We start from the raw sequence: 13,950 nt of genomic DNA, 5'->3' as shown, positions 1-13,950 counted from the left end.
GAGAAGGAATGTCGAAAGCCTTACGGAGGTTACAGAGAATCCCCACCGATCAGGCGTCCCCTCGGTAGGTTCTGTAGGACGTCCCAGACTGCCAGGGATAGCCATTGGAAAGGCATCCTAATTCAATGTGTTCCCCTTATTATTATTGTCTTGACGAATAAGAAGAAACATTCAACGGCGTAGATTAAATGAAGATGCAAGATAATCTCGTCTGGCTATCGGAACCTCAGAAGAGACGGAGAAAGGAAGACATCATTCGATAACAGTTGCGGTAGAGGCATTGCCCTATCCGGGTTCGTCCCCCCGTACAGTGGGACGGGGGGGGGGGCTCTATCCCATGGGGGTTTGAAATAGTTATTTCAATAAATTCCTCATCGGTACATGTATATGAAAAAAATCTATTCTCTTCTGAGAAGAACGAATTAGATATTAAAGAATATTTGTTGATCGAATGAATTATATGGATCTCGTTTAGTGATTACACATATATATATAACTTTTAAGCTTCTAGCTCCTTGGGCACGAAGCTCCGGTAACGAGGCTCAATGCGCCTAAAGCGTCTGAAACAAGGCACAAAGCGCCTGAAACGAGCCGCAAAGCACCTGAAGGGCCTGAATATAGGCGCAAAGCGCCTGAAGCACTATGAACCAGGATCTTCATCGGAAATGGAAGTCCTCATTCAGAAGAAAGGGAGGGCTATGTCGAAAATGGAAGTATTGTCGAATTCTAAGCAAGAACAAATGTACAAGAGATCGGAACCTTCCGCACACAGAAAACCTTCCGCCACAGAACCTTCCGCACAAGCGGAACCTTCCAGAAGGCAGAAGATTCCAGGTTCAAATAACCTTCAGACGTACAGAACTTTCAAGGCAGGATCGCCTTTCAGAGCTCGGAACTTTAACAACAAGAAAACTTTCCAAGCGCGATACGTCTCCTAGGATCCAGGAGTATTCTGATCACGATACTCCTCCTAGGCGCCAGGAGTATCGTGATCGGAACGCAATACTCCTGCCAGGTGCCAGGAGTATTCCGATCACGATACTCCTCCCAGGCGCCAGGAGTATATTCGGAACGCGATACTCCTGCCAGGCACCAGGAGTATTCCGACGAGCACGATACTCCTCCCAGGCGCCAGGAGTATTCGGAACATGATACTCCTACCAGGCGCCAGGAGTATTCCGATCACGATACTCCTCCTAGGAAAGCGATACTTCTGCCAGGCGCCAGGAGTATTCCGAGCACGATACTCCTCCCAGGCGCCAGGAGTATTCGGAGCGCGATACTCCAGCCAGGCGCCAGGAGTATTCCGAGGACGTGGAGTATTCCGAGGACGAGGAGTATTCCGATCGCGATACTCCTCCCAGGCGCCAGGAGTATTCTAGGCAAGATACTCCTGCTTAGCGCCAGGCACTTTCTCCTACAAGGAGAGCCTGACAACCGCCAAGAGTCCTCCAGGCGAAAGGTGAAAGACATTCGAGGCTTCTCCTGATAGGGACGGGAGTTGTCGCACAGGCGGCCGTCGCCTTGTCAGGATCGTCTTAATGCAATAAAGGCAAGAGCAAGTTCGGCTTTTTTCCAGGCAGGGACTCAAGATGTAGACAGGCTGCCCCGTACCCTTGTCAGGTTAGAGTCGGTACTGCTAAAAGCCGTTCACCTTTCGAAAGGAAGCGCTCTCCTCCGGTTTCTCAATCTTCTCCCAACTTGAGGAATGGAAGATAGAGCAGAATTGTGAGAATTAGTTCAGTATTAGTAAGAGGATATTAAAATCATCCTCCTTCTAAAAAATAATGCAACCAACCATTTACAGAAAGAGGGGCAATCGTTTGGAAGTTGAACAAGATTCGTACGAGCTCTCATTCATTGATTAGAGGCTCTTCCAGATAAGAAAGGCGTAAAATACGGACTTATCTCCAAGATAATAAAAGTGGAGAGATTCTCTTCGATCCTCGGTTGTCATTTGCGATCTCTTTCGACTAATACTCATTCGGATTATTGACGAAAAGAACGAAGAGAGTAAGATTTCCATTCTTTCTCTGCATGTCGGAAAGGAAAGAATGTCGTAGAAGGCTTGCTGTATACACTACTGAATGACAAGTCATATATCACCATAGTTGACCTTTCTGGTTCGCTACGGAATTATCTATATCCTTACAGGATTTTCCTAGTAAGGACTTCGCTTAAAATGTTTGTTACGACAATACCTACTCAGCTTCGGTATTTAACAAAGGTTGTTTGGCTTAAATTTGCATTATTGAGAGCTTTCTTAGACTCGAGAATAATTTTATTATATCCATTCATTGAAGGGAGTAACTGGCAACTCAGAATGAATGCAGCCAGGCAGTGAACGAGACGGCTGTAATTGTGAGCCAATCCAGTACCATCCGGTTCTTGGTCGTGAACGGTTGGTTACATCTCTCTCTCCTAAGGGATCGAATGCTTCACTGTATATTCCCCCTACAATCAGGGACTTAACCACGAATTTGAGGGATTTTTAGGCAAACATGAATAACATCGTATTCGTTTTGCTAAGGATCTCTCTCTGCCTCGGCGAGGAAGAATGTAGTAGAAAATTCACCTAAATATAACGGTACGGTTAAGCCTTATGCACACACCGTGGTTAATTACAGAGTTCCTACTATCCTTAACAAAGATTTCCTAGATGAATGCTGTTTACCACAATGTGACGGTATTATAAATGATTTTAATTCGGCAGAGCACGATTTAACCTATTTGGAAACAGACACGGAACGTAACGATCCTTACCAGGTTCGATGCGGGATTTTGCACGTCCGTGAGAACCTTTTTGATCGACGATAATAACTGTTAAGGTATGTTTTAACATTTATTGGAAAGAGTGTCAGACCCTGCGGAAAGTATTCACAGATCTCTTCGCAAGGCAGAAGATGAACGAGCTTCTTATAGATTGCTTCCTTTTCCTCGAAACAAGAGAGGTAGCAAGATACGCCATCTTTTTTCCCCTAGTTATATATATTCCTAACAGATATTAAAATAAATGGGCATCAAAGGAAGAAGATGAATGCATCATTTTGGCAATAAAAAGGTTGGATTCACAGAGGTCACGTTCTTCAATTTCATGTGTCGGAAGGTTTTTCTCTAGAGTAGAGATTTTATCGGAGTCTATTATAAATATTGGACCTGAAAAACCTATCCACTCTGAGTCTGTCTGCGTGCAGACTGACCAGAAGTAAATATGAATGAGAGGATTTTTCAAGGGAAGCTTGATAATTCCTTTAAATATGTTAAAGACAGAGTTGTTGTAGATCGTGCTAGATGGAAAGGGGAAACTGTCCTCTTCCGATACCTCTGTGAACCACATAATGGTTTTCTTCCCTTTCAGAGGGAAGAATCACCTTGGTATTTTATGCTATCAATGAACACAGTAAAAAGATATACTCTGTCTCGACAAAGAATATTAGAGATAGTAGAGAATTAAGATCTTCGGGATCTTATACAATACCTCTATACGATAAGAGTAAGAGATCTTATACTTAGAATGGGATCCAACAAGATGGAACTGCTCCTAATCAAATGTTTCTCTTGGTCCTAAACGATCAAAAGGGCAAGTGAAATTTTGGGCTTTAGAATCTGGAATCAAATTCTATGAAGACTCGGCAATGGGTTCTGGCCAGCATAGTATGTTTGGCAAAAGAACTAAAGCCTTTTATTCCTGGATCAACGCTTTCAGATAGAGGTTTCGTTGTCCGAGTAATGTATTGACATTGTCATCTTCAGAAGAAGACAAGGTTTAAACGTTTACTGACAGAGTCTTTGGAACGCGATGAGGGCTCAAACTACTTCCCAAAAGGGTCAGAGAGATACATTCAAGAGCTAGAAATCAGGAGTCCTACCAATTTCAGCTCAGAATCTCTTTAAGCTTCCAGGCTCCTTCCCTTCCTTCGGGCAAGGATAGGGAAGCTTCTGCAACGAGAAAACTCATCAACATTTAGGAGGAGAACTCGTTAGCAACGGAAGTATTCAATACGGATCCTCCTCGGAGGAAGACTTGTCTCTCGGACTTTTAGATTTCCTATCGTCTACTGGATGTAGCTGACTAAATTTTGATGAATGTGCAGGAGCAATTAGCGTCTTTGGTAGGAGTACTTTCTAAAGAGCCTACTCGTAAAAAGGATGACAGGCTTCCGATTAAGAGATCCAAATACCGATCTCCTGTCGGGCGCGACGAACCCTACAGGGGAGTTGTCGCACAAGCGGCCATCTCTGGGGGGAGCGGTGCGTTAGGCAGGCGAGACGTGGGAAAGGAAGTAACTCCTGCCAAGCATCTGGCGCCAACTAGGAGCCAGGCGCCAAGTGGGCGCAAAGAGCCTGACTTTACTGTAGATCGTTCTAGGCCCAGATCTTCATCCAAGCAACAAGAGCCAACTAGAGAAGAGAGAACTCCTGATAGGAGTATAGCGCCCGCTAAGCGCAATATACTTGCCATTTGAAAGGCGCATTCCATGAGCGATACTCCTACCAAGCCACAGGAGTATTCGGAACTAGATGCGCCTTCCATAGGTCAGGAGTATTTGGGAAGAGATACTCCTGCCAGGCGCCTTGAGTACTCTAACCTCGATACTCCTCCCAGGCGCCAGGAGTATTCGAAACGCGATGTGCCTACCAAGCACCAGGAGTATTCTGAGCTTAATACTCCTAACAGGCGCCAGGAGTATTTGGAGCGAGATGCGCCTTCTAGACGGCAGGAGTATTCGAGGAGTGTTACGACTGTCAGGCGCCAGGAGGACTGGTGCGAGGCGCCAGCCAGGCGCAAGCCAGGCGCTAGGTTTCATCCAGATGAGATCCAGCTCAAAGAAAGTCCTAGTCTTCTTTGAAACAATGGTGATCTCTAAAGCACTTCATAAGTGACTTGATGATACCTTTAAACAGCTGAGAATTTAAAAGCTCATGAAGTGCGAGCTTTTGCAAATTCTTGTTCTTTTCGTAACAATATGTCAGGAAGACATATTAGCTTTAACATATGAGGGATGCAACTACGTGTTGACTGCTCATTACACGAAGGACTTCAAGTTAACCTACGAGAGATCCTTCTCTCTTGGTTTATACGTATCAGCGGATACGTTGCTGGGATAAGGAGCCGACACTGATCCGTTAATAATGAGTTGAATTTATTTTAACTTAGTGATTTTTTTTTGAGGTTTGAAAGGAGTTTGGGGGATAACTCTTTTTCAATTTTAGCGCGAACCCTCATGTTAGGAACAGGTGATCAGGATCGGTGTTGCGCTCCTTAGTTATGCCAATAGGCGTAGGCATGTTGTCATATAAGCGGATTAGCACCCATTGACGAATGCCAATTAGGCTCGACCGAGTAAGTGGATAAGACCCCATCGGTAGACCCACAAGAACTCTTGGCCACAGATCACTATCTTGCTAAGGCTCTTGAGACGAAGCAGACTCCTATGCAATAGCTAGGAAGTCGACCCTTCGTCTAGAAACACAGAGGAACCAAGGTCTATAAATACCTACAACACATGTTGTTTACCTGTCTAGTCAGGAGTTAGCTGTCTCTTGCCCTCCACCAAAGGGTGTCAATCAGCTATGTATATATCTGACAGGTAAGTTGAATGTATGAAAATGATATTGTTATGATACAATAAAGTTTCATACATACTTACCTGGCAGATATATACGATTGAAGACCCACCCAGCCTCCCCGCAGGAGACAGGTGGAAGAGAGAATCTGATTAGAAAACGGGAATGGTTCCTAGTCCTGCCACCCAGCGGCAGGCCGGTAGATCACCTGACCATACCGGTGTACGTGTGCCGCGAAATTCGAATTTCTGTCGGGGACGACGGAGTCGATAGCTATGTATATATCTGCCAGGTAAGTATGTATGAAACTTTATTGTATCATAACAATATCATTTTGTTCATGAAACTTACCCAGCAGATATATATATAGCTGTATTTCTCCGAAGTCCAACAGAAATTTCAAAACTCCCGGCACACGCAGTGGTCGGCCAGGTAGTTAGTACCCATTCCCGCCGCTGGGAGGCGGGAGTCAGGAACCATTCCATTTTTCTATCCAGATTTTTTTCGTCGTCGCTCGTAATGAAAACACCTGTTTTCATTACCTCTGACCAGGATTTTGATTCTCCATTGCCACTTAAGTATCCTAATTATCTATTGAATGATTGACTTGGATGTGTGGCTAGGCATACGCTATCGTAATTTAATTAACCTTTGTTTAACTTGTCTGAATCTAGTTCGGCTAGTTTCAGACTGTGTTGTCTGCACAAGTAAGGTGAGGCTACCGAAAGTGTCGGTAAATCCTCATTTGGTATGCACGGGGGTTGAGAACGTTTTTTCTTTATTGAAAAATCGATGTAAGACGTGTGAGAGTTTGACTGATTCCGAAGGGAAGACAGATGATTCATATGTACGCAAATTAGAGCGGGATTGAATCGTGGGGTCTTCCTCAAGAAACTGCATTAGTAAACAGAAGTCAGGGTAATGAACCTACTAACCTTTCTGTAGACTTTGTTTTGCCTAACCCTGTAGTTTGGCCTACGAGCCATTAGGCTATGTCTACGAAAGAATGTCCTTTTCTGTTATTGTGGATTCCATTCGTAATTTGGAATCTAAAGTGCTCGCTCTCCAATCAGTGTTGTGAAGTGTAGTGCCCCCAGTGTTGTTGAGGGGGTGTCAGATCGGCCCTATAATGCCTCTAGGCCTGGACCTCTGTCGAACTTCCAAGCCCAGGAAGACGGACATGTCGAAAGCCGCAGGAGGGTTATGGGGAACCCCCACTGATCTGTGTCCCTCGGAGAACTGTAGACGATCCCCAGGCTGCCAAAAATAGTGCACGAGAACGGATCATGAAAGATTGCTTCTCGTCCTCCGAGGCGTCCTCCCCGCACAGGGGTTGGAGCTCTGGGAAGGACTCGCGCCCTCTAAAAAGAAGCTTTAGAGAAGAGGACGCTTCAACGTCCTCTCTCTCGTCGAGAGGGTAAGCGTCAGATCGGCCCTATAATACCTCTAGGCCTGGACCTCTGTCGGACTCCCCAGGACCAGGGAGAGGGCAATTGTCGCAAAGCCGAAGGAGGTTTTAACGGGGTTCCTCCCACATTGAAGTCTGGCGTCCCTTTAGGCAGAACCTGTACAGAGCCCACAGGCTGCAAAAGAGTGTGTTCGTGCGCGTTCCCATCTGTGAGGGATTTTCCGTCTTAAAGAGGCGTCCTCCCCCGAACAGTAAGTTGGAGCATGAGGAATAAACGCTCTTGCGTCCTCTGAAGAGAACAAAGACGTTAGATGTCGCACAGGCGGCCATCGTCAGTAGTTTCTTAGACGAGCACGCAGAGCCTCTTTGCGCTGCTCCTGCTTTACGGGCTTCACCTTTATTAGCGTCCTCCCCGAACAGTAGTTGGAGCATGAGAAGACGCTCATGTCCTCTGAAAAGAACAAAGACGTTAGATGTCGCACAGATGGCCATCGTCAGTAGTTTCTTAGAGGAGCACGCAGAGCCTCTTTGCACTCCTTCTGCTTTACGGGCTTCGCCTTTGTAGGCGTCCTCCCTGAACAGTAGTTGGAGCATGAGAAGACGCTCATGTCCTCTGAAAAGAACAAAGACGTTAGATGTCGCACAGGTGGCCATCGTCAGTAGTTTCTTAGAGAAGTACGCAGAGCCTCTTTGCGCTCCTTCTGCTTTACGGGCTTCGCCTTTTTACGTGACTACTCTCCGCCGCAAAAAAGATCAAAGACGCAAGATGTCGCACGGGAGGCCTGTGTCTTTGATCTCAGGGAAGAGGACGCTTCACGTCCTTTCTCATTTGCTGCTTTGCGGTCGTCACCTGAGAGTTTTGCTGCATGGACGCCTCAAAAGTGAACCAGGACGTCATCAGACGATGACGTCTTTGAACCCCCCTGTCGCTCCAAGAATAGAGCTGTGAAGGGACAGGTGAGAAGGAATAGGGCTTTCTCTCGCTCCTCTCCTTCTCATAGTATCAGATTTTTCACCTGAAAAGGAACATTCAAGGAAAAACAAGGGTGGGTCCTCCAAGTTTGGACTGGCAAACATCGACTTGCTTCGTTGCCGACTGGGAGACAGGCAGAACCGCGTCCTGGAAGAAAAGATGATATATTGCCATTAAAAGATCTAAGCGGTCTCCCTCTACTGCGGATCGCTCTTCTCTTTCACCGGTTGCTACGCCTTCTAGATTAGTGCGTCTCACCTGCCGTTATGTAAAAAACATGAGAAACTTCCTCCTTAAGATTCTTATATCGAGAGGAAGAAAGCTGTCCCTACTATTATAGGGTCTCTTTTTATCCGTAAACTGACGTTATTTTTGTTGCAAACCAAGGTGTGTTGCAAGCTGAGATACTCGATGCTCCTAGTTCGACCCTGAGGGAGCGTGGTGTTTACAAGCGTGACGTTTCTATAAATGCTAAGCTGGACGCTTATTTAGACACCTAGCATGACGCTCGGCTGGACGCCGAGCGTGGCGCTCGGCTGGATGTCAAGCGTGACGCTCGGCTGGACGCTGAACGTGATGCTCGGATGGACGTTGAGCATGACGCTCGAATGGACGTTTTGTGGACATTCATCAGGATCACAACATGATATTTGTCTGCAAGCTCGTCGACAATCTGACTTTCGTAGAGACTCCCATCAAGAGAGTGCAAGAAATTATTACCTCTATATCGGAATTTTTAGTGACTAATATTCAGAAAGCACCTATTACGTCACAACAGCAATCTTCATCAAGGATTGAATCGAAAGGACTTATATCACCGTCTTCAGGAGTCCCCTCTGCCGCTCATATAGAAGAAGGACGACTTAGTAGGATGTCAGAAGAAACTGACGAGGACCACCTTCTATGTCAGCTGCGTCTGATTATTAGGTATTGGTTCTTTTGCTTCGAGCTTCAGTTGGAGACAAATTCCAACCTGTGGCTCCTCGCTATCCTCCTTCTCAGTTTTCGTTATCGAAAACCGACAAGATTCCTGGTTTGTTCATAAAACTTGCCCGGCGGATGTATGTATAGTTGTGTTTCTCTGAAATACAGCTATATATATATTTATCTGCCGGGTAAGTATGAACAAACTTTATTGTATCTTAACAATATCATAATTATTAAAAGGAAGAAGTCTCTTTCAACGAAAATAGCTTTTAAAAAGGTTCAAGATTGGATGGAGTCGAGAAAAGCGCAAAGAAAGACTTCTTTTGCCCAGCCTCTGTCAAGTCTATGCGGCAAGGCAGGTATTGGGTGGGATACAAGTAAACATATCGGTGTAAGAATTCTCGCATCGGAATAAGGTGACTTTTCCAGTCTGGTCGACGCTCCAAGGAGGTCTCTCCTTTCGTCAACAAAAGTTGCGCGAACTCCTGATGAAATGGCCTACCATCGGAAGAGCTCTCATTCATTAGTCAGAGTCTCTTCCACGAAATAGAATGAAGTTTAGGTACAATAACATAAGAAGTTTGAACTGTCATTTTCGGTCCTCGGTTTTCACTTGAGAAGATTCCTCGAATAATTTTAATTCGTTCGTTTGGAAGAACGAATACAGTATATTTTCACTCTCTCTCTTCCTTGCAGAAGAAAGAATGTAGTAGAGAATTAGCTGTCCAAGTGATTACAATACTTATGTATTTTTTCTTTGCGTTATATTACTACTGTATGGATCAAGTCATATACGCACATCGTAATTACTGATACGGATAGTAACCGAAACGACTCGTATTCTAAGTGTACTTAATCGGTCCTTCCTGCAAACTTCCAGGAGTTTCCGGTGTAAGGACAACGCTAAAATGTATTGTTACAACACCACCAACTCAGCTTCTGCATCTAGCGTATTCGGTTTCACATAAATATGCCTGCTTGAGAATTCTCTTCTAATCGATAATAGTAACAGACCTATTCCTTTGTAGAATAGAGTAGCTGGTAACTCAGGCAGAGTAGTGCGATAACGACCCATCGGATATAGCTGCTGTCATTTGTAGATGCCGCCAGTATAATTTTAACTCGGTACTTCCCTGCAACCTTCCAGGAGTTTCCGATTTAGTTTTTGGATATTTAAGCGTAGTGTTATGACAACACAAAATCAGCTTCTGTATTTAGCGGATTCTGTCTGGCTTAAATCTGCCAACTTGAGAGTTTCGTGCTGTTCAAATAATGAAAAATCTATTCCTTCGTAATATGGAGTAGCTGGCAACTCCGGCATAATACTGCGAGAAGTTGAACGTAAGCTGCTGTCACCCAACTCAGTATCAGCTAGCTTGCTGTTATGCGCTGTCGTTTAAGTCTCTCTCTCCCGCGGGATTGATTGACGAACCGTATCTCTGCCCTACAATCACGGACTTTGCCTAGGATTGAGGGAGATTCTAACATGCATTGAATAAACATTGCCTTCGTTTGCAAAACAATTTTTAACAGAGATATCTATTAGGCTTTTTGGTACTGTTTACTGCACTGTAACAGAATTCTGTACGAGTTTACCGCAGCATAGCATTATAATAATGCTCTCCTAATTATGAAGAGCGCAGCCTTCTTAGGGAAGGAAGCATGCTTAAGAGAGGTAATGGATGAATCTGCTGGGGACCATTTCCTCGCTGAAGAAGCTTCTTTTCCCTGAAAGGACTGCAATTCAGACCTCTACAGTTTTGTACTTCCGGAAAACTGAAGTAACATCAAAGATCGAGTAATGATTCTGAACATCTCTCAGTAGTTCAATGATCACCTCAGGTGATAGCGAGATGGTGCCAGGCATCCTGACAGAGGTTCAGAGGTCCTGCGACATAATCTAAAAGAATTGGAAGCAATTTGGTTGACTCTCCAGTTCCTGAAGAATGATGTTTTGGCCGTGTGGTTCAGATCAACTCTGACAATTCCATAGCTCTCTCACATCTCAAGAAGAGAGAGCCATTGATGGCCACAGGCACGGAGCGTATCGATCCTCCAGAGGTTAGCTGCACGATTGAAGGAAGTCCGTGCAAAGCTTCTCTATCGACAGCAGCAACTACTGACGTCTGAGTATTCTTTCCTTAGAAGTATGGCAAAAGTCGTGGGCTACTCTAATAGCCTCGCTTCGAGAGGTATCTCTAAACCGTTCGGCTCTGAGTCTGACTGCGTTCAGACTGTCAAGAAAGTGACCAGAATAGAGGTTTTTCAAGACTAATGGCTAGTGTCATACCAAGATAAAGCAGTTCTGCTATCTTGCAGTGTACCAATCGGAATGGGCCGTTTCTGGAGATAGGGCAGGAAGAATGGTTTTTCCTCCACCTCGACCTTTGTGAATTACATTACCATCTTCCCTTTCCGTCGGAAGAATGGGATGTACTAGCAGTCTCAACTATTGTAGAATACGGAAGTAGGTTGTTGGCGGCCTTTACGCTCAGATATTTGGATCTGCCAAACAACAAAGCCCTTTACGATCTATGAGGTCTGTGGAAATCTCGAAATTGGTTAGAATATTTCCTGTGTAACTTTTGCATGTGACCAAAATTCTAACCACTCTAGATAAGACAAAGAGGGTTAGTGAGGTTTAATACATCATCAGAGGTTTTGGCTTTAGAGGACATAATGCGGTGTGTTCTCTAAGCCTTTTGTTTTTACAAAGAATGAAAACCTGTTTAATCCTTGGCCAGAAGCTTGGAAATCAAGGGGTGCCATGGATTATTAGGCAAGAAACAGAGAGTCCTGTGACCTGTCAGGGCCCTCAAGTTTTATCTAGTTAAAACTAAAGAAAGCGGAGGTCCTTCGGACAATCTGCGGTGTTTCGTAAAAAGACCAGACTTGCCCAGGTCGAAGAACACCCTGGCGTTATTGTTGATGAGTTCTTTTAAAGAAGCTCATTCGTCATGTTTGGACAAAGATTTGAAATCTTTTAACTGAATGTTCACGAGGTGAGGGCGCGGCCTCGGAAGCATTACAATAGAGCATGGCACTCAGTATCATCCTGAGTGCCACGTTTTAGCGAAGCAACTTTGTGTTCATTTCACAATACCTGCGGGATGTGAAGACGACATATAAGATTTGCTGCTCGCTTGGGCCATACGTGTCTACAGACACAATCTTGGGGGCAAGAAGTATCACTCATCCTATCCTATAGAAAATGGTTAGGAAGAGTTGTTAATTATGTTTATTGGTTCGGCCGCCAGTGGCGGTCTTCTCAATCCTTAAGCCTTAGTTAGATATCCTTAACTTTGGCTAGGTTGGTCAGGTGGTGATATATATTACTTCTTAGCCCTCATGGTATGGTCAATATGGTCTAGTCACATTGTGGTCACGCTCCTGTTGACAGATCATCTAGAACTCGCCAGCTACATAGGTCACTACCTTGCTGGAGACTCTAGTAAAGCAGTAGCAGACTTGGGTGACAATAATCACGAAGTCAGCTATGCTAACAGGTAAGGAAGCAAGATGTCAGTCATCTGCACGCAATGTGTTTCCTAAAATCCTTTTCTGTCCCTCCCCACCTCCAAAGGTGGGATTTAGCTATATATATATCTGCTGGGTAAGTTTCATGAACAAAATGATATTGTTAAGATACAATAAAGTTTGTTCATACTTACCTGGCAGATATATATAATCAAAGTACCCACCCACCTCCCCTCAGGAGACTGTGGGAATAGAAAATCTGGATAGAAAATGGGAATGGTTCCTGACTCCCGCCTCCCAGCGGCGGGAATGGGTACTAACCACCTGGCCGACCACTGCGTGTGCTGGGAGTTTTGAAATTTCTGTCGGACTTCGGAGAAATACAGCTATATGTATTAGTCTTTTCGCTTTTGCGAAGGACTGTTTGTTTTTCCTTACGACTGTCATTCGTAAGTATTTCTGGTTCCTTCTTTCTCCTATGTGATATCTTAGTAAAGTGGTTCTTCTTAAATTAAAGGAGATGATTCAAACGGATAAGTTGAAAAATGTACAACAACTTTATTCTGTAACTCCATAACAAGAGAGACAGTTCGGTCGTGAGACCGTTACGTTTGATCGATAGGAATGAACTACCGTATTAGAGCATCACGTTGATAGCGAAACATTAGCTATCTCAGCGATTCACATAAAAACATACGTAGTCCGCCGGCTCGGAAGTTACAAGTTTCCGGCGTAGGTTAACAGGTCAACCGCTTCCCATGGAAGGCGTGTTGAAAAAGATAGACAATATACAACATGATGACATATCAAACAAACCTAAACCAGGCTACTGCAGACATCGCATAGCGTAATCTAGATCTGCCTTGGTCACGTAGGACCCTCCTAATGCCAATGACCTCAGGTCATGTGTTTTTATTTACAGATTATGTAATTCTAAAATGTATTTATTACATATATATATCTGCCAGGTAAGTATGAACAAACTTTATTGTATCTTAACAATATCATTCTTAGTAGCAGGACGCTTTTGAGAGCGGACGTCCGAGCTTTGTTACTGTGAGAATAAGAAGGCGTTCCCTCGCCCCTCGTATTCTCACACGATCAACCCTTCTCCTGAGACTGCTTCGTGCAGTCGGATTTCTCTCCGAGATGTATCTCGCTCTTCCCTGAAGGCAGTTTCTCTCGCTTGTTTTGACGCCTGTCAGGAGTGTGACGCTTTTCTGCACGCTTCTTTTGACGCTCGGATGGACGCCGAGCGCGCGCGCCAGCGCACGCCAGGTGTGTCGCCTGGCTGAACGTTTCTGTTGAACTCTTCAAGCTCTTGTTTACGATTTGGGCCTCAAGAATTTTTACCTCTACCTTCGGTGATACCTTATACCTCACATGCAAAGAATGTGAAGTAAGCAGTGCTTCGGAGGAAGCTTAAAGTGAACAGACAACTTCGTCTTCGAAACCCAGCAAGACCTCGGGTTTCGGGAATTCAAGAGGTCTCTGTCAATATTATATTGCTTTTCGCAAAGGTGGATGGAGTTAAGGAAAGCTCAAGGGAAGATCTCGTTTGCTCTACCGCAGTCAAGACTTTGCGATAAGGCAGTTA

Source organism: Macrobrachium nipponense, chromosome 7 (assembly GCF_015104395.2).
Source record: "Macrobrachium nipponense isolate FS-2020 chromosome 7, ASM1510439v2, whole genome shotgun sequence".
NCBI classification, from domain to species: Eukaryota; Metazoa; Arthropoda; class Malacostraca; order Decapoda; family Palaemonidae; genus Macrobrachium; species Macrobrachium nipponense.
The sequence above is the reverse complement of the archived record's forward strand: the minus strand, read 5'-3'. Positions refer to the sequence as shown.